The sequence below is a fragment of the Triticum urartu genome, chromosome 7, assembly GCF_003073215.2.
Source record: "Triticum urartu cultivar G1812 chromosome 7, Tu2.1, whole genome shotgun sequence".
Classification (NCBI taxonomy): Eukaryota; Viridiplantae; Streptophyta; class Magnoliopsida; order Poales; family Poaceae; genus Triticum; species Triticum urartu.
In genome coordinates, this window is record NC_053028.1 from 358,114,197 (window position 1) to 358,139,268 (window position 25,072).

The 25,072-nt window shown below is 45.8% G+C and overlaps 2 long non-coding RNA genes across 2 annotated transcripts; one reads left to right on the forward strand and one right to left on the reverse strand.

The window, feature by feature from the left end:
• Window positions 1-14,605: 14,605 nt before the first annotated feature.
• LOC125520162 lies at window positions 14,606-24,533 on the forward strand. The gene is made up of 3 exons (XR_007288502.1): window positions 14,606-15,144; window positions 23,447-23,520; window positions 23,922-24,533. It is a non-coding gene; the product is annotated as an uncharacterized LOC125520162 (long non-coding RNA).
• LOC125520163 lies at window positions 15,391-16,190 on the reverse strand. The gene is made up of 2 exons (XR_007288503.1): window positions 16,055-16,190; window positions 15,391-15,708 (listed from the first exon to the last, which is right to left on the reverse strand). It is a non-coding gene; the product is annotated as an uncharacterized LOC125520163 (long non-coding RNA).
• Window positions 24,534-25,072: the final 539 nt, after the last annotated feature.

A 25,072-nucleotide genomic window follows, 5' to 3' on the forward strand; every position in this document is an offset into this window, starting at 1 on the left:
GCGGGCCGCGGCGGGCCTCGGTGGCACGTGGGCGAGGAGAGAGAGAGAGACGGCGCCACATGGCGAGTGGTGGTTGGCTGCGGAGGCGGCTGAGGCTGACGTGGCGCGACGCCATAGGTCGGAGCGACGTGGAGGGGCGCGGTGGACACGTCCGGCGCGGCGTGGACGCGTCCGGCGGCGCGAGAGGAGGAGTTTTAGGGTTCATCCGCGAAAATTTCGGGGATGGCCACATATTTATAGGTAGAGGGAGCTAGGGGAGTCCAAATGAGGTGCAGTTTTCGGCCACGCGATCGTGATCGAATGACCAAGATGATGGAGAGGGTTTTGGTGGGTTTTGGGCCAAATTGGAAGGGTGTTGGGCTGCAACACACACGAGGCCTTTTCGGTCCCTCGGTTAACCGTTGGAGTATCAAACGAAGTCCAAATGGTACGAAACTTGACAGGCGGTCTACTGGTAGTAAACCAAGGCCACTTGGCAACTCTCGGTCCAATCCGGAAATGTTTAATCCCCACACATGAAAGAAAGCTAGAAATGACCACCGGAGGAGAACGAAGCGCCGGAATGCAAAACGGACAACGGGGAAAATGCTCGAATGCAAGAGACGAACATGTATGCAAATGAAATGCACATGATGACATGATATGCAATGCATGACACGCAACCAATGACAACGCAACAACATCGAATAACTGCACGACACCTGGCACATCGGTCACGGGGCGTTACAGTCCACCTCCGCCACCCGCGCCTATCGCACGCCGCCACGTGTCCCCGCCGCCGCCGGCCCAGATCCGGCCCCCGCGGCCCGTACGCTGCGCCCCACCGCCACCGCGCGCCTCCGCCGCCTCCATCACCAGCGCGCCGCCGGCTGTGACCGCGTCCCGCCACACTTCACCGTCGCCGCCCCGCGGCACGACCTCGCCGTCGTCGCACGTTTCCGGCCCGGATGCAGCCGAGACCCGCCCGGAGTCGCCGCCCCGGCCTCCCCCGGCCCGCCGCCGTCCCTCGCTGTTCTTCTTCCTCGCTGGAGCTCGCCGGTCGCCGCCCTCCTCGCTGGAGCTCCACACCGGCCGGATCCACTACGGGGTGGATCAGATCCACCCGCACGACGAACCAAACGGCCGCCTCATCCCGCACCACTCCGTCCCGCTGGACCGCCCGATCCCGTTTCTCGCGGGGTGAGATTTCCACTTAAGTCCTTTTTCTGTTAAGTTTTTAGCCATGTTCATCATGCCATAACTTCTCATCCGTAGCTCCGTTTCGTGCGTGTGATATATCAAAATGTTCATCATGATGTTCGCTTCATTTTGTTCCATTGTGACCTGCTTGTTTGACTCCATCTTGATTCCCAAATGACTGATGCAAGAGTGCTATAAAATGTTAGCTCCTGTTACTTAGCAGATTATGAGCTTTTGTCATTTTTGTCACATTTGTTGTGTGCTGCATATGGTCATGAGCTCTACATGCATTTTGATCTATGCCATGCCATCTTTATAGGGGTGTATGCCATGTATTTTTTTAATCATTGTGGTGACTAGCACAAGCATGCAAAGTAGCTCTCGTGATATTGCTGATTTCAGAGACTTTAGAATTTCACTAAGTCATTGCTCTGCTTATTTTTATGCCATGTATTCATGTTGCTACAGTGAGATCCATGCTTCTTTTGAGTATCTTCAGTAAGGATGATTTGGACATATGGTTATGCTCTATCCATCCATGCCCTGTTTGCATTATGGAGTGCCCTAGCATGACTTAATCTTGCTCTACTTTTGCTATAAAATGTTCCTGGCAGATTGTTTACATGTTAATCAATTTTGCCATGTTGTAGTTGATCCATGCATGCTATGAACTTGCTATTGCCTTGGTTAGCTTCTTGAACATGTCTTCTTGCTGATGCTAGGCTTATCTTGTCATGCAATGCCTTTTGTTGAGTGAATCGAGCTCGCAAACATGCCTTCATAATTCTGTTTATGCCATGCTCAGTTTTCTGCTAAGTCTAAATCTGGTAACGAAACTTGCTATGTTTACATGGGTGCCATAATATCTTCTGTGCCTTTTGGGCTCTTGATCAGTAAGGGACTTTTGTTCTATGCTTTGAGTATATTCATGCCTTGCCTTTGTTTGCTATGATCTGTTCCTGTAGCATGTTGTTTGCTTGCTCTAAACATTGCTTGTTGATGTTAATTCCTGACATGTTAATATTTTAACTAAGTCTGTGAAGCTGATATCTTTTGCACTTTTGCCATGCTTGTTTGAACCTGCTTTTGTGTGATTTAGCCGTAGCTCAGGGTTCATTTTTTGTCAAGCATCTTGAGTAGATCACTTCCATATGCTTTGTTGCTATGTTGGAGTGCAGTAGCTTAGTTTCTTGTTGCATTCTAGATGGCATCGTGCTGTTAATCGCAGAATTGTGCCATTCTTGTTTTGCTTGCCATTTGCAAACCGTGCATCCAATTCCGGTGATCTTTATATCGATTTTGACCAAAATCATCTCATCTTTCCAGCGGCACTATTGGATTGCCAAGTTGATGCCTTGATCAATCTTTTCCTTCCGGGGCACGCATATGCATTGCATATCACATCCCGCATGTCATGCCATGTTTTGCATCATGTTGTTTGTGCATTGCACCGTGCTTGATTGTTGCTTCCTTTGCTTGTGTTCCTGCCTTGGGTAGAGCCGGGAATGAGTTCGTGATCGAGGAACCCATTGAGTACGCTTACGAGGATCAAGCTTTCGTCAACTCGGAGAACTTTGCAGGCAAGATGACCATACCCTCAAAATCACTTCTATCTTTGCTTGCTAGTTCCTTGCTCTGTTGCTATGCTGCGATTCCTACCACTTGCTTTAGCATGCCTCCCATACTGCCATGCCAAGCCTCTAACCCACCTTTCCTAGCAAACAGTTCTTTGGCTATGTTACCGCTTTATTCAGCCCCTCTTTTAGCGTTGCTAGTTGCAGGTTGAAGATGGAGTTTGTTCCTTGTTGGAACATGGTTATTGTTGGATATCATTATAATCTCTTAATTACTTTAATGCATCTATATACTTTGGTAAAGGGTGGAAGGGCTCGGCCTTATGCCTGGGTGTTTTGTTCCACTCTTGCCGCCCTAGTTTCCGTCATACCGGTGTTATGTTCCTTGATTTTGCGTTCCTTACGCGGTTGGGTGTTATGGGAACCCCTTGACAGTTCGCCTTGAATAAAACTCCTCCAGCAAGGCCCAACCTTGGTTTTACCATTTGCCACCTAAGCCTTTTTCCCTTGGGTTCCGCGGACTCAAGGGTCATCTTTATTTTAAACCCCCGGCCAGTGCTCCTCTGAGTGTTGGTCCAACTTGTCAGCCACCGGTGGCCACCAGGGGCAACTCTGGGTTGGCCTACCGGAAGTTTGGACAATCCGGTGTGCCCTGAGAACGAGATATGTGCAGCTCCTATCGGGATTTGTCGGCACATTCGGGTGGCTTTGCTGGTCTTGTTTTACCATTGTCGATATGTCTTGTAACCGGGATTCCGAGTCTAATCGGGTCTTCCTGGGAGAAGGAATATCCTTCATTGACCGTGAGAGCTTGTGATGGGCTAAGTTGGGACACCCCTGTAGGGTTTTGAACTTTCGAAAGCTGTGCCCGCGGTTATGGGCAGATTGGAATTTGTTAATATCCAGTTGTAGAGAACTTGACACTTAACTTAATTAAAATGAATCAACAGCGTGTGTAGCCGTGATGGTCTCTTTTCGGTGGAGTCCGGGAAGAGAACACGGTCTTATGTTATGCTTGAACGTAAGTAGTTCTAGGATCACTTCTTGATCATTTTAGCTTCTCGACCGTGCTTTGCTTCTCTTCTCGCTCTCATTTGCGTAAGTTAGCCACCATATATGCTAGTGCTTGCTGCAGCTCCACCTCACTACCCTTTCCTACCTTTAAGCTTAAATAGTCTTGATCGCGAGGGTGTGAGATTGCTGAGTCCCCGTGACTCACAGATACTTCCAAACAGATGCAGGTGCCGATGATGCCAGTGCAGGGGACGCTACCGAACTCAAGTGGGAGTTCGACGAGGATTCGGCCGTTACTATGTGTCTTTTCCGGATGATCAGTAGAGGAGCCCAGTTGGGGATCGGGGATCTAGCATTTGGGGTTGTCTTTCTTTATTTGGTTCCGTAGTCGGACCTTGATTGTATTCTGGATGATGTATGATATATTTATGTATTGTGTGAAGTGGCGATTGTAAGCCAACTCTTTATCCCTTTCTTATTCAGTACATGGGATGTGTAAAGATTACCCCTCTTGCGACATGCCTACTATGCGGTTATGCCTCTAAGTCGTGCTCCGACACGTGGGAGATATAGCCGCATCATGGGTGTTACAAGTTGGTAATCAGAGCCTTCCCCGACTTAGGAGCCCCCTGCTTGATCGAATCGCTTGACGTTGTTGAGTCTAGAAAAATATTTTGAGTCTTATAGGATTATATATATCGGAGAGTAGGATTCTTTTTACTCCTCAGTCCCTTCGTCGCTCTGGTGAGGCCTCCTGACGTAGAGTTTTGACTCTTCTCTTCTCAAATTTCACTAAAAAAAAAATTAGGATCACGCGGGTATCTTGGAATCGTTCCGATGGTTTTGTGACGAGAACATTGTTCTTGGTGCCTCCTGACATTTAGGGGTTGTGGCAGTGTCCCGGGGAGTTGAGCTCCGAGGTGTTGTCGTCACAATTTTATCGTTGCAATTCTGGAATACCTGAGTTTCGCCGACATCGAAAATCTCTTTTATGCAGTTGTTGGTGAGATAACCTCGACGCCACCCAGTACTGGGGCGGGAGTTCGGGAGTATTGCCATAACTCGTATAACGGATGCTTTTCGAAGGTTGAGGTAAATGATTTCCAAAGGTTTCTTGGTTATGTGTTGAAGGATGGATACAGCTGGATGTAGGATTTGCTAGTTTTGGGTGAGATATTATGCTTCCCCTGTATCCCCAACACCTGATTGCATAACCAGAAAGATTCGGGAGTTTCATAGGTGGGAATTCTTGTAGCTCTAGTATTTCTTCCCGCAGATACTTGGTTTGTGATTGGGTAATCCTTACCAATTATTTGTTCATATCCATTCCTTGTTGCTTTATTCTTCTACCTTTATCTAAGTGGCTTCTCAACTTATGGAAGTGTGATGATTTACTTTGGAATTCATTCGTTCATTCTTGTTCGAATGTTAAGGCTACATGTTGCAATTTTGATCCTTTGATTCAGCTTGATTATATGTCTTTCAAGATGCTAATGGATGTCTTCAGGATGGCTCCTCCAACACGTCAGAATCCGGACCGCAATGATGGGGAACAGTCGAACCCTCCGCCACCACCTCCACCTCCGGAGGCATGGCAAGCTATCATGGCCGCCACCAGCGCCAACAGTCAGATGCTTTTGCAACTCTTGCAAGAGCGCAACCAAGGAAATCAAGGCCAAGGCAACAATCAAGCTCAGTTTGCTACCCTCAATCAGTTCCTCACAAACCAGTCGAAGTCCTTCAGTAACTGTGTCGAGGCCACAGACGCCGACAACTGGCTCGTGGATATCTGCAAACATTTTGAGTGTAGCAATGTCAGGCCTGAGGACTTTGTCAAATTTGCTTTGTTTCAACTCAAGGATCAAGCTGCTGAGTGGTATCAACAATACAAAGATTCCAAGGAGGTCCTGTGATTACCTGGGATGATTTCCACCGAGACTTCAAAGCTCACCACATTCCACAAAGTGTTGCTGAGAGTAAGCGCGAGGAGTTCCGCAATCTCAAGCAAGCCAGCATGTCTGTTTACCAATACAACATCCTGTTTCAGAGGCTCGCTTGCTTCGCTAAACAAGATGTCCCTGACGAGAAGAGCATGATTTATCAATTCAGAGGTGGCCTCAGAGAAGATCTACAATTAGCTCTCGTGCTTTTTGAGCCGACCAAGTATGATTAATTCTACAGCATGGCACTAAAGCAAGAGGCCGCTCAACTCAAGTGCGATGCTCTAAGAAGAGAGTCAGGGATGCAAGCTCCATCTTCTTCTTCAACTCAAGTGGCAGCTAAGCACAGAAGTTCTGGTTGCCTCCTCCTCCTCCGTTCCGTCAGCCTTATCAGCAGAAGAGTAAAGGTGGCAATGGATCTTCCCACCCACCCAACCCAGGCTATCAGAACGAAGCTTCATCTCATGCTCCAAGGTCAAGTGCTCCTTATCACCATCCACTCTCAAAGGTTACTTGCAACAAGTGTCAGCAGAAAGGGCACTATACAAACAAATGCTTCAACCAAAGGCGCCTTCCGCCTCCTCCTCCCGTGAGATCTGCCAGCAATGCAGTGGTCAAGCATAATTCCAAGTTTGCAAAGGTCAACATGATGAACGCAGCTCAGGCAGAGGACTCTTCAGAAGTAATCATGGGTAATCTTCCTGTTAATGATATTCCTGCAAAAGTTCTTTTTGACACTGGTGAATCACTCAGTTTCATCTCAAGACCATTTGCATCTAAGCATGAGTTGGCTTTCCAAGTTTTGCCTAGTCCGTTAGCAGTTGTCTCACCGGGTAAACACATGAATGCTAACTCCATGGTTCCGAATGTGTCTATCAAGATGGGCGACTATAAGTTTCTGTCCTCTCCAATTGTTCTTGGTGACTCAGATATTGATCTAATTCTCGGCATGGACTGGCTTTCTAAGCACAAGGCTCAGCTTGATTGTGCAGCCAGGCAGATTCAATTGACACACTCGTCTGAGGATGTGATCATCTATGCCGCTCATGATGATACCATTCGACTGTTTTCTCTCAATGAGAAGGGCGAGTTGAATGCCATCTCTCAGATTCCAGTCGTTTGTGAATATCAAGACGTCTTTCCAGAAGAGCTTCCAGGAATGCCTCCTCACCGGCCAGTTGAATTCGTCATCGATCTTGAGCCTGGCACGAAACCTGTTTGCAAACGTCCTTACAAGCTTGGACCAGAAGATTTGAAGGAGCTGAAGAGACAACTCGATGTACAAGAGTGCATGGGTCTGATCCGACCGAGTTCTTCTCCATGGGGTTGTGGTGTTCTTTTTGTCAAGAAGAAGGATGGAACGGACCGACTTTGTGTCGACTACCGTCCATTGAACAAGAAGACAATAAAGAACAAGTATCCACTTCCCAACATCAATGAGCTTTTCGAGCAACTTAAAGGTGCTCAAGTATTCTCCAAGCTTGACCTCCGTATGGGTTATCATCAGATTCACATTCGTGAACAAGATATCCCCAAGACAGCATTCAGAACAAGCTATGGTTCTTATGAATATACTGTCATGTCTTTCGGCCTTGTCAATGCTCCTCCAACATTCTCTCGCATGATGAACTTCATCTTCAACCCTTACACAAATGATTTCGGCTTGGTGTATCTCGATGATATTTTGGTCTTTTCCAAGAACAAGGAGGATCATGCCAAGCATTTGAGATTGGTTCTCGACAAACTCAGAGAACATCAGTTCTATGCGAAGTTTTCAAAGTGTGAGTTTTGGCTCGATGAGGTTCTCTACCTTGGGCATATCATCTCCGCCAAGGGCATAGCTGTTAATCCTGAGAAGGTGTCTGTAATTGGGAATTGGGAACCGCCTCAGAATGTGAAGCAGCTCCGCAGTTTCCTTGGGCTTGCAAGCTATTGTCGAATATTTGTTGAGAATTTCTCTAAGATTGCAAAGCCTCTTTCCAACCTTTTCCAGAAGCATGTCAACTATGTCTGGACGCCTGAATGTGACATCGCTTTCAACACCCTCGAAGAGAAGCTAGTCACAGCTCCTGTTTTGACTTCTCCTGATGAATCCAAACCATTCGAAGTTTTCTGTGATGTCTCCCTGCAAGATCTCGGTACTGTGTTAATGTAAGAGAAGAAAGTTGTTGCTTATACCTCTCGTCAGCCCAACAAAAAGAACTACCCCACTCATGACCTCGAGTTGGCGACAGTTGTCCATGCTCTTTTAACATGGAGACACTCTTGTTTGGAAGGAAAGTGGACATCTTCACTGATCATAAGAGCCTCAAGTACATCTTCACTCAGCCCAACCTCAACCTCAAGTAGACTCGTTGGGTCGCAATGATTCAAAAATATAATCCGAGTATTGAATATACTCCAGGCAAGGCCAATGTCATTGCAGACGCTTTGAGCAGGAAGGCTTACTGCAACAGCTTAATTCTCAAGCCCTTCCAACCAGACCTTTGTGAAGCTTTCCGCAAGCTAAATCTCCAAGTTGTTCCTCAAGTCTTTCTTGCCAACCTCCAAGTCTCTCCTACTTTGGAAGATCAAATTCGTGAGGCATAACTTCTTGATGCAATGGTGAAGAAGGTGAAGAACGGGATTGCCAAGAGCCAACCCAAGTACAAGTGCTATCGCCTTGATGACAAAGATACTCTATTCTTCGAGGATCGAATTGTGGTTCCTAAGGGCGATCTACGTAAAGTCATTATGAATGAGGCGCACAATTCCCTTCTATCCATTCATCTTGGTAGTACAAAGATGTACCAGGACCTCAAGCAGTCGTATTGGTGGACTCGAATGAAGCGAGAAATTGCTCAATTCATGAATGAATGTGATGTCTGCAGAAGAGTGAAAGCAGAACACCAATGGCCAGCTGGTCTCCTCCAACATCTTGCCATTCCAGAATGGAAGTTTGACCATATTGAGATGGACTTCGTGACTAGATTTCTCAAGTCCAAGCGTGGCAATGATGCTATCTTTCGTCGTCATCGACAAGCTTACTAAAGTGGCTCATTTTCTTCCTATCAAAGAATCTATCACAGCAGCTCAGTTGGCAGAGCTATACACCTCCAGGATTGTCTCCTTGCACGGCATTCCGCAGTTGATATCTTCAGATCGTGGAAGCATCTTTACTTCTAAGTTCTGGGACTCCTTCAGAAGGCCATGGGCACCAACATTCGCTTCAGCACAGCCTTCCATCCTCAAACTAGTGGCCAAGTCGAGCGAGTCAATCAAATTCTTGAAGATATGCTCAGGGCTTGTGTCATTTCCTTCGGTATGAAGTGGGAAGATTGTCTTCCATATGCCGAGTTCTCCTACAACAACAGCTTCCAAGCGAGTTCGGGCAAGGCCCCATTCGAGATTCTCTATGGCAGAAAGTGCCGTACTCCTCTTAATTGGTCAGAGACTGGTGAACGCCAACTTCTTGGCAATGATTTAATCACAGAAGCTGAAGAAATGTGTAAAGTCATCCGTGAAAATCTCAAAGACGCACAATCGCGCCAGAAGAGTTACTATGATAGCAAGCATCATGACTTGGCTTTCGAGATCGGAGACCATGTCTACCTCCGCGTCTCTCCAATGAAAGGTACTCGCCGCTTCGGTATCAAAGGGAAGCTTGCCCCTAGATACGTGGGTCCTTTCAAGATCATTGGCAAAAGGGGCGACCTCGCCTATCAACTTGAGCTTCCGTCCAACTTTGCAAACGTGCACGACGTGTTTCACCTGTCTCAGCTTCGCAAGTGTTTCAAGACTCCTGACCACACCATCAACTTCGAAGAGATTGATCTCCAAGAAGACCTGTCTTATCATGAGAATCCCATTGCTATCCTTGAAGAAACTGAGCGCAAGACTCGCAACAAGTCTATCAAATTCCTGAAAGTGAAGTGGTCACACCAATCAGACCGAGAAGCCACCTGGGAACGCGAGGACCACCTCTGTTCCGAATATCCGGAGTTTTTTAGTCCTAGATCTCGGGACGAGATCCTTTCGTAGTGGTGGAGTGTTGTAACACCCCGGATGTAACTTGCCATATTTGTACTCCGACTCTTGCCATTTTCGGCTCTAAGTTATGATTTTCCTTTCGTGGTTGGGTCTTGTCTTCGTTTTGCATTTTGTTCATGTCATGCATTTCATATCATGTCATCATGTGCATCACATTTGCATACGTGTTCGTCTCATGCATCCGAGCATTTTCCATGTCCTCCGCTGTCGGATCACGATCGCGTGGCCGGAAACCGCACTCCATTTGGACACTCCAAACTCCTCCTACCTATAAATATGTCCTCCCCGTCCAAAAATCCGGGTCAAAAACCCTAGATCCAATCCCTCCGCGCCGCCGGACACGTCCGCCTCCGCCACCCGCGCCTATCGCACGCCGCCACATGTCCCCGCCGCCACCTCGCCGCCGCCGGCCCGCTCGGCCCAGATCCGGCCCCCGCGGCCCGTACGCCGCGCCCCGCCACCGCCACGCGCCTCCGCCTCCTCCATCGCCGGCGCGCCGCCGCCCGCGACCGTGTCCCACCGGACTTCACCGTCGCCGCCCCGCGGCACGACCTCGCCGTCGTCGCCCGTTTCCGTCCTGGATCCGGCCGAGACCCGCCCGGAGTCGCCGCCCCGGCCTCCCCCGGCCCGCCGCCGTCCCGCGCTGTTCTTCTTCCTCACCGGTCGCCACCCTCCTCGCCGGAGCTCCGCACCGGCCGGATCCACCCGCACGATGAACCAAATGGCCGCCTTGTCCCGCACCACTCCGTCCCGCTGGACCGCCCGATCCCGTTTCTCGCGGGGTGAGATTTCCACTAAGTCATTTTTCTGTTAAGTTTTTAGCCATGTTCATCATGCCATAACTCTCATCCGTAGCTCCGTTTCGTGCGTGTGATATATCAAAATGTTCATCATGATGTTCGCTTCATTTTGTTCCATTGTGACCTGCTTGTTTGACTCCATCTTGATTCCCAAATGACTGATGCAAGAGTGCTATAAAATGTTAGCTCCTGTTACTTAGCAGATTATGAGCTTTTGTCATTTTTGTCACATTTGTTGTGTGCTGCATATGGTCATGAGCTCTACATGCATTTTGATCTATGCCATGCCATCTTTATATGGGTGTATGCCATGTATTTTTTTAATCATTGTGGTGACTAGCACAAGCATGCAAAGTAGCTCTCGTGATATTGCTGATTTCAGAGACTTAGAACTTCACTGTCATTGCTCTGCTGTTATTTTTATGCCATGTATTCATGTTGCTACAGTGAGATCCATGCTTGTTTTGAGTATCTTCAGTAAGGATGATTTTGACATATGGTTATGCTCTATCCATCCATGCCCCTGTTTGCATTTATGGAGTACCCTAGCATGACTTACTCTTGCTCTGCTTTTGCTATAAAATGTTCCTGGCAGATTGTTTACATGTTAATCAATTTTGCCATGGTTGTTGTAGTTGATCCATGCATGCTATGAACTTGCTATTGCCTTGGTTAGCTTCTTGAACATGTCTTCTTGCTGATGCTAGGCTTATCTTGTCATGCAATGCCTTTTGTTGAGTGAATCGAGCTCGCAAACATGCCTTCATAATTCTGTTTATGCCATGCTCAGTTTTCTGCTAAGTCTAAATCTGGTAACGAAACTTGCTATGTTTACATGGGTGCCATAATATCTTCTGTGCCTTTTGGGCTCTTGATCAGTAAGGGACTTTTGTTCTATGCTTTGAGTATATTCATGCCTTGCCTTTGTTTGCTATGATCTGTTCCTGTAGCATGTTGTTTGCTTGCTCTAAACATTGCTTGTTGATGTTAATTCCTGACATGTTAATATTTTTACTAAGTCTGTGAAGCTGATATCTTTTGCACTTTTGCCATGCTTGTTTGAACCTGCTTTTATGTGATTTAGCCATAGCTCAGTGTTCATCTTTTGTCAAGCATCTTGAGTAGATCACTGCCATATGCTTTGTTGCTATGTTGGAGTGCAGTAGCTTAGTTTCTTGTTGCATTCTAGATGGCATCGTGCTGTTAATCGCAGAATTGTGCCATTCTTGTTTTGCTTGCCATTTGCCAAGTTGATGCATTGATCAATCTTTTCCTTTCGGAGCACGCATATGCATTGCATATCACATCCCGCATGTCATGCCATGTTTTGCATCATGTTGTTTGTGCATTTGCACCGTGGTTGATTGTTGCTTCCTTTGCTTGTGTTCCTGCCTTGGGTAGAGCCGGGAGACGAGTTCATGATCGAGGAACCCATTGAGTACGCTTACGAGGATCAAGCTTTCATCAACTCGGAGAACTTTGCAGGCAAGATGACCATACCCTCGAAATCACTTCTATCTTTGCTTGCTAGTTGCTCGCTCTATTGCTATGCTGCGATACCTACCACTTGCTTTATCATGCCTCCCATATTGCCATGCCAAGTCTCTAACCCACCTTTCCTAGCAAACCATTGTTTGGCTATGTTACCGGTTTGCTCAGCCCCTCTTTTAGCGTTGCTAGTTGCAGGTGAAGATGGAGTTTGTTCCTTGTTGGAACATGGTTATTGTTGGGATATCATTATAATCTCTTAATTACTTTAATGCATCTATATACTTGGTAAAGGGTGGAAGGCTCGACCTTATGCCTGGTGTTTTGTTCCACTCTTGCCGCCCTAGTTTCCGTCATACCGGTGTTATGTTCCTTGATTTTGCGTTCCTTACGCGGTTGGGTGTTATGGGAACCCCTTGACAGTTCGCCTTGAATAAAACTCCTCCAGCAAGGCCCAACCTTGGTTTTACCATTTGCCACCTAAGCCTTTTTCCCTTGGGTTCCGCGGACTCAAGGGTCATCTTTATTTTAAACCCCCGGGCCAGTGCTCCTCTGAGTGTTGGTCCAACCTGTCAGCAGCCAGTGGCCACCTGGGGCAACTCTGGGTTGGCCTACCGAAATCTTGCACAATCCGGTGTGCCCTGAGAACGAGATATGTGCAGCTTCTATCGGGATTTGTCGGCACATTCAGGTGGCTTTGCTGGTCTTGTTTTACCATTGTCGAAATGTCTTGTAACCGGGATTCCGAATCTGATCGGGTCTTCCTGGGAGAAGGAATATCCTTCGTTGACCATGAGAGCTTGTGATGGGCTAAGTTGGGGCACCCCTGCAGGGTTTGAACTTTCGAAAGCCGTGCCCGCGGTTATGGGCAGATGGGAATTTGTTAATATCCGGTTGTAGAAAACTTGACACTTAATCTAATTAAAATGAATCAACCGCGTGTGTCGCCGTGAGGGTCTTTTTTCGGCGGAGTCCGGGAAGAGAACACGGTCTCATGTTATGCTTGGACGTAAGTAGTTTTAGGATCACTTCTTGATCATTTTAGCTTCTCGGCCGCGCTTTGCTTCTCTTCTCGCTCTCATTTGCGTAAGTTAGCCACCATATATGCTAGTGTTTGCTGCAGCTCCACCTCACTACCCCTTTCCTACCTTTAAACTTAAATAGTTTTAATCGCGAGGGTGTGAGATTGCTGAGTCCCCGTGGCTCACTGCTGAGTCCCCGTGGCTCACAGATACTTCTAAAACAGATGCATGTGCCGATGATGCCAGTGCAGGGGACGCTACCGAACTCAAATGTGAGTTCGATGAGAATTCAGGACGTTACTATGTGTCCTTTCCGGATAATCAGTAGATGAGCCGAGTTGGGTCGATCGGGGATATAACATTTGGGGTTGTCTTTCTTTATTTGTTCCATAGTCGGACCTTGATTGTATTCTGGATGATGTATGATATATTTATGTATTGTGTAAAGTGGCGATTGTAAGTCAACTCTTTATCCCTTCCTTATTCAGTACATGGGATGTGTAAAGATTACCCCTCTTGCAACATGCATACCATGCGATTATGTCTCTAAGTTGTGCTCCGATACGTGGGAGATATAGCCGCATCGTGGGTGTTACACGCTAGCCGCTGAAGGCCGGAGCAGGCGGTCCCGGCAACGCTGAAGGAAGAAGACGAGAGATTGATGGTGCATGCCGGCCATTGGATATAAATCCAATGGCTGTGGATGTCAGAATCATTTGTTGACTAAGTCGACAATGCCTTGTGTAGGCTTCGACCTATTAACCCACATGTCAACTTGCAAAAATGTGGCATATATTTAACCCATGTTTCCTAGAATTTACAGTCCATTTGTTGGGCTAGGTGAACAAATAATTTCGCGTCAATGCAACCCATTTGATATTTTCTAAGAAATCCCAGCCCATTTGCACTTTCCTGAAATACATGAATTAACTGGGCTTGTTCTATATATAATGTTAAGTTAGAAGGAGCAAGTAATATCAAAGAATATACTAGAGCAACACGCCGCACGTACATGCTGGCTAGAATAGACCAAAGTTAATTTGAAAGAATTCAATATTAAGTTCATTTGTCGGTTGACCATGAAGTGGTTTTTTCAGCATTAGTGGAATTCTCCTTTCGTGTTTCGGAAAATATCAAGAGGGCACGTTCGTGATGAGTTGCTAGGGAGTGATGTGTGTTCAGGCGATCATGTTTTTAGTGTGGGTATGGTTTGTCATGAAATGTCAGCTTATTTGGACCAACGGACACATCACATCGTAATAATTTTGTGCATGTTCAATATATGTATGATATTTTTGCGGAGAGTTTCATATGCTTAAATTTGAGTTCGAATATGACATCAGCTGTATATGTGAGGGAGTTTTAGTCATATGAATAATGTATTAAATGTATGTATGGAAAATTATGTTATTTGGGCTCAACACACGTATATGCACTATATATACTTAAAGTTGATTTTTTTGTGTTGTTATGATATGATTAGTTGGGCTTTAGCCCAACACGCTTAAGCAGATGCACACGAGTGCTCACACATCTTCTCTCCCACTCTACGCTAAAAAAAGAATATTTCTCTCACTCACACACACCTTCACATGCTCACATGTTTGTCTTGCCTGATGCCCCGATCCCCTTTCTTCTTCCCTTCTTCCAGCCGCTCACTCCAAAATTGCTGCCATCGGACGAGCCGTCCCAATAGTTTGCCCTCTTGATTTGTTGCCTTGAGCCTGCTCCTCCTCAGCTGTAGGCATCCCCGCAGCTGAACTCGTTGTCCACAGGCCACAGGGGTGACTGTGTACGGCGGCTTGTCTCCTGGGACGGTAAACAGCGACGGATGTGTAGCAGGGTCCGAGGAGCATCTGCGCAAGGGAGGAGGCAAGATCGTCGATCTGCACGGTGTCATTTCCCTGGACGTCCGTGTAGGTGATGTGGGCGTGGATCTCGTCTCTCGCAGCCAGCATGGATCCAGCTTCACTATGAGGATGCTAGCGACCTTGTCTTCCCCAAGCGCGCAGGCCATACGCATCGTCGTTGTTCCCACTCGAGGCAGCCCAACACATCATCACCATCGTCCACAGCGTCAGTATTCTTCGACCTGCAGGTCCCTCTTTTTTTCTTTTCATGTCTAACATTTTTTGCTTAACCTTTCCTCAGTGTGTATGATTGTATACCAATATCATGTAATTGAGGTACTATTTGTTAGTGAATAATCTTAATTTTCTTCTCTACCCTCAACTTTTTTCTGGGCTTTGCTGACTGGCATAGGTAGTGTTATCTGGTGTACCTCCATTCATATTCAACAAATTTAGTAGTATAATCACTGTATTGAGTTGGTATAGTTTAGTAGTATTCCCCAAAGACAAATTATTTTTAATAATTGAGTAGTCAAATAGGTCTGACCGCATTGTACATATACAAAATATAATGATAGACGAATGCCCTAACTATTGGGTTGTACTCCATCATATGTCGATATAGAATGTCGATGCTTGGTATTTATTAACTATTTTCGTCATATGGATCTTGATGCACATTTCCAGTACTTCTGCAGAGTAGTAGACCATATCCGTGCTGCCATACCATGTTTACATCTCTGATTGTGTCAGTCCTCTCTCAAATCTTCACTTGCCTCTTTTTTACTTGTCTTCTTGTGTCTCTCTTCTTCCTATCATAAATTTAACTATTATTTATGAATTTCATATCTTCAAATGTAACAGTGATCCATAATACTCAAAATCATTGAATATTGTAGATGAAAGTATTTTATTGTTTACAAAAATTTGCAAGCACATAACATACATGCACCGGTATGCTAGTTGTGCTAGTAAATTAATTGGCTTAAGAGGTGCAGATAAACTTGCAAGCAGAGAACATATATGCCCAGGTATGCGTGATTTGCTAGTAAATTAATTGGTTTCAGAGGTGCATCTGTGACATAGTACTACCAGACTGCCAGTGCGTCCCCAATTGATAAAGAATACAAAGTCATCATTAGTATGATAATACCTCACCATTAGTATCTTGGATGGTTGACTCGTGAATCATCATTTGAATCACCGATACATCATTTTCTTCCTCTTCAAACTATGAGATACAATACCATAATTTAGAACATCAAATAGAACACTTGGGTTAATCTTGAAAACAATACTTTATGTGAAAGTATACACTTTTCACCTCATTGTTGAATTTCTTTTATTTGATAACTCTTTTGAGTTTCTTGTTGCTAGGACTTTTGACATGTGTATAATTTTCTCCAGTCTTTATCTGAATCATCTTCTACTGCGATTACAACTAAATTTCTAGATTGAATGTTGGGTACTTCCTTTTCATATTGATTTCAACAAAATACCTCCTCATTGTGTAGTTTTTTTGCACCAACTTTTGTTTTGTTATTTCGTAAAGATTTTCCTTTCAAATCCTCTTTACATCGTTTTTGTCTCTCTTTGTGTGTTCTCTGAAATAATTTTTTGACCCCACCTGCATGTTTACTTCTTTTTATCCTCAACAGAAGTTTCTTGTTAGATGATGTAGAGTTTTTCTTTTCAAACACATTTTTCTTATCACCTCTAGTTGCAATCTTGTAGGAACGATTGCCTATAAAAAACATTTTGACATTATTACAAAAACATGTTTTTAATATCATTTAACGATAGGTTATAAATAATTAATGCATATACAGGGAGATAATGTGTTGGGTGTATTACCTCGGATGAACTTCAATTTCTTTAAATTTGCTATATCTAGATCAATCTTTCTCACATATTTTTTTAGATATTTTGCTTGACCGAGAAGTTTTTTGTTAGATGATGTAGATCCTTTCTTTCCAAACGTATTCTTCTCACTTTCTCCTCCATTCTTGGAGTGGCTCTTGCCCTGTTAAAAGGAAATCTTGTTGGTGATACTTTTAATAAACTATTTCGTACTTATGATAATAGAACTGTTACTTAGTTGCAATACCTCATTATCTCACTTTTGCATAACAAAATTTGAAGAATCTTCAGTAACTTGGCTTTCCAGCATCCGTCATAAAGAACATACTCTCATTATAATTTTATAGACCATTTGAACATATTGTATTGTGCATGAACATACCTCTTCAACTATTTTGTTTAAATATTCGTCTCAAGCCTCTCATCAAGTTCAAAAGTGAAGTTCACTTTGAAATTTTCCATGGATACTTACAATTTCCTTGAATTTAACTTTAGTTAGAATGTGTGTACTACCATAAAGGTTTTGAATTGAATCCATCGTTCTTTAGCATGGTATGCACAAGTGTTGCCTAAAGTCTGTTCGTAGCCTCATTAAACATCACAAATGTTGTTGTTATTGTATCATCGCTTACCTTGAGTTTAAGTAGGTACCGAATGTGATAGTGTCACTGCTTACTGGTAATGGTACTGAAAAAATGGCACCAAAGATGCTCACTGTAGGACAGCGTTTTTGGCTGCTTCATGACATGAATTGCAAATATAGTTATGATTTACCTTTCTTGTGCCAGAAAAGAAAAGTTTGCATTCCATGCACCACCAACCTTTTGTCTGTTATAATCTCTAAAGTTTTTGCTTTCCTTATGCACACAAATTCCTAACCGAAGTCAAGAGAAAACATATGAGATTAGATAAAATAACAAATTAGAGAAGGTAAGTATATTTCATGAGCAAGGTTATAGGCAAACCTTTGTTTTAAGATGAACATATCACAGTTCTATAATTTAATGTTTTTCCATACTCCCTTACTTTGAAGGTCCTGATTGTTAGGAATATGCAACTTGTATTCCCATGAGGCCATAGGCCGATATATATATACATGTACAGGTGTAGAACATATGCAGGAAACCCCTTATACAACAGGATAAATACAAAGGGGTACATGACTTATATTATAACTCTAACACCCCCCCTCAAACTCATGGTGGATGAACAACACTGAGTTTGGAGAGATAAAAGCCATGTTGTGCTCTAGTCTGGGCCTTCGTCAGGAAATCCGCCAATTGTAACTCGGAAGGCACATACTGAAGAGCAATAACCTGATCATGCACACCAGCGCGCACATAGAAAGCATCAACACCAATATGCTTGGTGAGCTCATGCTTCACAGGAGCGCGCGCAATGCTAATAGCACCTGTACTGTCAGATAAGAGCAGAGTTGGTGTAGTGACAGAAACACCAAAATCCTGAAGTAACCACCGTAACCAGGTCACCTCTGCCATCAAAAGAGCCATTGCTCGCAACTCAGCCTCGGCACTCGAACGGGAAACGGCAATCTATTTCTTCGTCTTCCAGGCAATGAGAGAACCACCAAGAAAAACACAGTAAGCAGAAAGTGAACGGCGATTTGAAGGATCACTAGCCCATGTAGCATCCGAATAGGCCTGAAGCTGTAAAGAACTGGAGCGAGGAAAGAATAGACGGTGAGAAATCGTGCCCCGAAGATATTGGAGAACACGAAGGAGATGACCATAGTGAACCGATGTGGGAGCAGAGACGAACTGACTCAGAATATGAACCGGATAAGAGATGTCCGGACGAGTGACAGCTAGATAGACAAGACTGCCAACAAGATGACGATAACGCGTCGGGTCAGGGAGAGGATCACCATCAGTAGCACGGAGGTGAACATTGAGCTCCATAGGAGTCTCAACAATGCGCTCGTCAGTAAGAGCAGCACGAGCAAGAAGATCCTGGATATACTTTTCCTGGGATATAAAAAAGCCATCAGAGGTAGAAGAGACTTCAATCCCAAGAAAGTAGCAAAGAGGTCCAAGATCAGACATAAGAAACTGCTCACTAAGACGGGCCTTTACAAAGGCAATATACTCGGGGTCATCCCCAGTGATGATCATGTCATCAACATAGAGAAGAAGAAGAGTCCGACCACGAGGAGAAAGGTGAATAAACAATGCTGGATCATGAGCACTTGCTGAAAAACCAGCGGCAGTGACCACAGAGGCAAAACGCTCAAACCAGGCGCGGGGGGCTTGCTTAAGGCCATAGAGAGAGCGACGAAGATGACATACCATGCCATCAGGAACAGAATACCCAGGTGGTGGCTGCATGTACACCTCCTCACACAGCTCACCATTAAGAAAGGCATTCTTAACATCAAGCTGAGATATAGACCAGTGGCGTGCAGCATCAACGGCAAGAAGTGTACGAACAGTGGTCATATGAGCCACAGGAGCAAAAGTCTCGTCATAATCACGACCATGCTCCTGCTGAAAACCACGAGCCACAAGACGAGCTTTGTGACGCTCAAGAGAACCATCGGAGTGAGTCTTAACCTTGTAGACCCACTTACAAGTGATGGGACGGACTCCGGGAGGAAGAGAAACAAGATCCCAGGTACCAGTGCGTTCAAGAGCAGCAATCTCTTCTGCCATCGCAAACTGCCATTCAGGATGAACAAAAGCCTGACGATAAGAAGTCGGCTCAAGAAGAGCAGCACCAGCGGTGGGAAATCCAAAGCGATCAACAGGCGGACGAGGATGAGAACGCAAGCCATAAGTAGGCTGAGGCTGAGAGGAGGATGACGATTCATCCACAGAGGCATCCACAGGTCGTGAACGACGAGTGTAATGCTGAGGAAAAGATGGAACAATAGAAGGAGGAATCGCCAAGGTAGAATCGAGGGGTGGCGACGAAGAAGTCACCGGAGATGAAGGTGTAGAATCCGGTGACATGCTAGGCGAGGAGACCGGAGAAGATGGTGGCTACAAATCGACTAGAGGTGGAGAAGTAGAGGGAGTGGAACGAATAGGCACAGGCTCGACGGGGGTGATAGGTGAGTCAGGAAAAGTGAGAAAAGAGATATCCTCCAGTGAAAAAGTCGAGGAAGATGGGCGTGGGTAGAAGGGACGAGACTCATCAAAAGTCACGTCTCGAGAGATACGCATCCGACGACCGATAGGATCCCAACAACGATAGCCCTTATGCTCATCACTATAGCCTAAGAAGACACACTCAACAGACTGAGCGGTCAGTTTGGTGCGTTCGCGAGGGGTAAGAAGAACATAGCAAACACAACCAAACAAGCGAAGCATCGAATAATCGGGAGAACGATCAAAAAGACGCTCGAAAGGAACACCACCCTGTAGAGCAGCGGAAGGCTGTATATTGATAAGATAGGTGGAGGTGGAGACGGCCTCAGCCCAAAAATGAGGCGGGAGAGAGGCAGCAATCATCAATGCACGAGCCGTCTCAAGAAGATGTCGATGCTTTCGCTCAGCCACACCATTCTGAGCATGAGCACCAGGACAAGAGAATTGAGAGAGAGTTCCTTGCTCAGCAAGAACACCACGCAACATCTTAGAGATATACTCGCCAGCGGAGTCAGCACGAAAAACACGAATGGGTGAAGAGAACTGAGTATGAACCATGGCAGCAAAACGCTTATAAATAGACAACACCTCACTGCGAGAAGTCATGAAATAAAGCCATGTGTAACGAGAGAAATCATCTATGAAAATAATATAGTATTTATGACCACCTTTCGAAGCGAAAGGAGCCGGACCCCATAAATCAGAATGGACTAAATCAAAAGGACGCTTAGACACTGACTCACTATGTGGATATGGTAACTGAATCTGCTTGCCAAGACGACAACCCTGACACTCTAAAGAGACATCTCCTGAGACAGACCCCAGAAGACCTCGACGAACTAAAGACGACAACCGAGAACCACACAGATGACCAAGTCGATGATGCCACTGCTTGAAGGAACCAGTAACGGAGGCTACTGAAGCGGAGGAACTGGCAATGGTGGTGGCAGCGGAAGGAACATGAAGCCAGTCCAACTCCCAAAGACCCTGAGAATCACGGCGGCGAGGGCCAGCCCCAACCAGAGTGTGCGTGCGACGGTCCTGGATAGAACAAGAGTCAACGTCAAGGATGATGCGACAACCAGAATCAATAAGTTGACCAGCAGAAAATAGATTCATGGTAAGTCGAGGAACATGAGCAACATCAGGAACAGAATAAGGAGTGGAAAGATTGCCTCTACTAGCAACAGAAAGTGGAGTACCATCAGCAGTTAAGACATGAACAGGAGAATCCAGCGATCGAAGAGAGGACAAAGTGGAAGAATGAGAAGACATATGAAAAGAAGCTCCAGAGTCCAGAACCCATGGGGATGTACCTGACTGTGTAGAGGGCGGTTGCTCAGGGCGGGAAGCATCAGTCACAGAACCAGCAGTACCCGTCGAGGAAGAACCTGAAGCCGCGAGCAGACGCTTAAGTCTCAGAATATCCTGTTCAGTCAAAGCAATGGCTGAAGCTGTCGAGGTAGATGACGAAGTCCCTGAAGATGATGATCGCGCCTTACGCAAGTGTTTCCTCTTCGTGTAGCACTGGGACTCAATATGACCATCATTGTTGCAGTAGTCGCAATGTGGACGGGGGCGACCTGAGCCTCCAGAAGGAGTGGGCAAGAGCGGCGGAGCACTCGAGCGAGGAGTCGGTGCAGCAGGGGGCATGGAAGGAGCCCGAGTAGCGAGCACAGAGGGAACCTCCAGCAAACCAGCACCACGTAAGCGAGTCTCCTCAGCACGAATCTCAGAAAGCGCCTCCATGAGAGAAATACGGCCACGAGCAAACAACTGAGCACGCCGGGGCTCAAACTCCTTACGGAGCCGAGACAGGAACTCGTAGACGCGATGAAACTCCAAATTGGCCTGGACAGCCTGGCAACAGGGGCAAGTACGACAACCAGCACTGCGGAGAGAATCAAGCTGGCGCCAGATAGCAGAACTCTATGCATAGAAGTCATCAATAGTAGTCACCCTGCTGAAGAGCATGCTTCTGACGGACCACAGAAAGGTATAGGGCATCACCAGAGGGCTCATAGCGCTGACGAAGACAGGTCCACATCTCAAAGGCAGTAGGAAGACCCAGAAACTCAGAAGAAAACTGAGGCATAACACTAGCAGTGAGAACAGCTGCAGCACGAGCATCATCATCAAGCCACTGGGTGTAAACAGACAGAGCACCATGATACGTCTGAAGAGCCTCCTCATAGGCCAAAACCCTCTCATCATAAGCACGATCAGCAGCGTCATCAGCAAGCTTAGCCACATCCTTGGCGGCCTGATTAGCATCCGTAGGAAGAACCAGTGGAGTCGGCGGAGTAGGGGCAACCGGAGGAACCGGACGTGGCGGACAGCAGACCTCGCCAGAAAGAACACCCCAGAGACGGATGCCACGCATGTGAATGCGCATGAAGCCAGTAAACTCGGTGTAGTTAGTACCATCAAAGATCACAGGACAACGAGGAACAGCAACATATCCCGATGCAGCAAACTTTTTTTTGAGATCCGAGCAGGCAATTGATCCTGCCGGCGGCTGGCAGCTAGAGGTGGGATCCGGCTGGGTCAGCAGCAGCCGGGGACGCAGAAAGGCAGACGGAGGACCACACAGCTAGCGCACTCACGCGACTAGCAAAAGGAATCTAGCACCAGGAGGCAGGCCGAACACACCCACGGCTCCACGTGAGGCGGAGTCTACGTGCAGCGGGCGCGTCAAGCGACAGCGTCTGCGAGCAGCTTGGACGGGACGGCAGGGCTCGGGCTGGAGCTGCTGACGGGTAGATGGCAGCAGGGGCGGACCTGCGGATCAGACGAGACAGCGACGGCGCAAGAGAAGGAGGGCGACGGCTGCGTGGACGGTAGATTGGATCGAGAGCATGAGTTGCGCGTGCGAAAAAAACCCTAAGGCTCTAATACCATGTTAGGAATATGCAACTTGTATCCCCATGAGGCCATAGGCCGATATATATATACATGTACAGGTGTAGAACATATGCAGGAAACCCCTTATACAACGGGATAAATACAAAGGGGTACATGACTTATATTATAACTCTAACACTGATTATGTAGATGAAACACTATTTAATTTTTGCTTCAGTTTCTGAAGGTTTAAAACTTAACATACTACCTGCAAGTTAGTTGTGAGGATAGTGTTGATCACCTTGTGTAACAATCTTCAAGATCATGAGTGCCTCTAATCTGTAGTAGCTGGATTTGAATGTTTTATTTATGTGTACGTGAGTATGTCGATTAATGGGCGGGTAGTCGTTCTACTGATCTTGCATGTACTGCTAGGAAAGATGAGTGATTAGTTACTTAATAATTACCTTGTTGGATTTCATATTCGATCTACCTTGTGAGTTAGCATGTCAAAACTCTTTAGATGAGCATTGCCTTGAGTATCGAAGTAACGTGGACCCATTATTCAATGTTTAGTAACAAATTCATCAATTTCATATACAAGTATCATGCAAATTATCTAAGTTTGTATAGCTGATACACACTGGAGGTAGTTTGATCTCTTATTATGTGCACATGGTACTTACTGGGTTGGTGTGATCACTCGACAGAGTCGATAACAATCTATTAGTGTCAACAGAGGATATTTGGGCGCTTGCAACTATTGGAGGAAGATGTCCAAGCGTCGATCCCTGGAGGAAGACGATGTTGAAGGTGGGTTCTGATGTGCGGCACGTGCTAAACCTGATTTGATGCTAGCTTGCACGGTTGGTTTTCTTGCCATGGCACCATTGCTAAGCTAATTGCCAAAGCTCATAAAACACAACCTTGCCTTCTTGCAGTCTCACCTTTCCTCGATTGCTCAAGATAGCAACCGCCGCTGGTAGTCGTTCTACTCATTTTGTATGTACTGCTATGAAAGATGCAAGATCAGTTACTGAATAGTTACCTTTTTGGATTGCAAATTTGATCCACCTTGTGAGTTAGCATGTCAAAACTCTTTAGATGAGCACTGCCTTGAGTATCAAAGTACTATTGATCCATTGTTCAATGATATGCAACAAATTCATCAATGACATATACAAGAATCATTCAAATTATGTAAATTCGTGCAGGTGATACATTGGAGGTAGTTTGATCTCTTATTATGTGCACATGGTACCTACTGGGGGTGGTGTGATCGCTTCATAGAGAAGATGACAATCGAGGAGTGTCAACATAGGAGATTGGGGCTCTTGCAACTATTGGAGGAAGATGATGTCCATGCGCCGACCCTTGAGGAAGATGATGTTGAAGGTGGGATCTAACATATGCCGCGTGCTGAACTTGATTTGATGCTATCTCACACGGTTGGTTTTCTCGCGCTGCCACCATTGCTAACCTGATTGCAAAAGCTCACAAAACAGAACCTTGCCTTCTCATGATCTCACCTTGCCCCGATCGTTCAAGATAGCAAACGCCGCCAGCCTGGTACAACAAATCTGTCTAAAGTTAGACTTTGTTCCCATGGTGTTGTGGCATCAAAAATTCAGATGATCTATATCTTTCTAAACCCCATAGTTGTGATCCTTTAATTGTAGTTACATGTGTTTCTAGAGGCATCCTTCCATTGTGTATAATTGGAATAGTTATTGTGTTCATAGTTCTTTTGGCCAATGGCAGCTATGTATAGAGATTTTCTCAAAAGAAATAAAAATCCATATGCTAAGAGCTGGATCTCAACTGGCTGGTCTTGCACATACATATGACATGGTATTTTTGGGCAGTGTCAGCCATGTACAGAGCCGGATCAAACCAACCCATGAAGCTGACATATTATTTTGGTCGGTGGCAACCATGTACAGAGCCGGCTCAAAAAACCAACCCATGAAGCTAATTGATTGGACACACATGTGCGGCAAGCAGGTGGATTGTTCTTTTAACATTGGTTGCAAAAGCACGTACCTAGGAATTGACAGAACCAATCTGTAGATAGCCATGGCGACGGCTCCGTTGAAGCGATTGTGGGATGTGGAGGTGGTTGATGGCTACCGGTGAAATTCTTTCCAAGCCAAGGTGGCCGGCGGCTGCTGTGGCTTCCGATCCAAACATGGAGCTCTTGGATTTCTTTTAGGGATGGAGCTCTTGGATTGGACATAACATGTACGCAGAGGGAATATTAGGTTGCACGCTATATTCCGTGGCATTGGTGGGTAATTTCTTCAGCTTTAAGATTAATGGATGGTTGTGGTTTTCTGATCTAATAAAATAATGGACAGATGTTCCT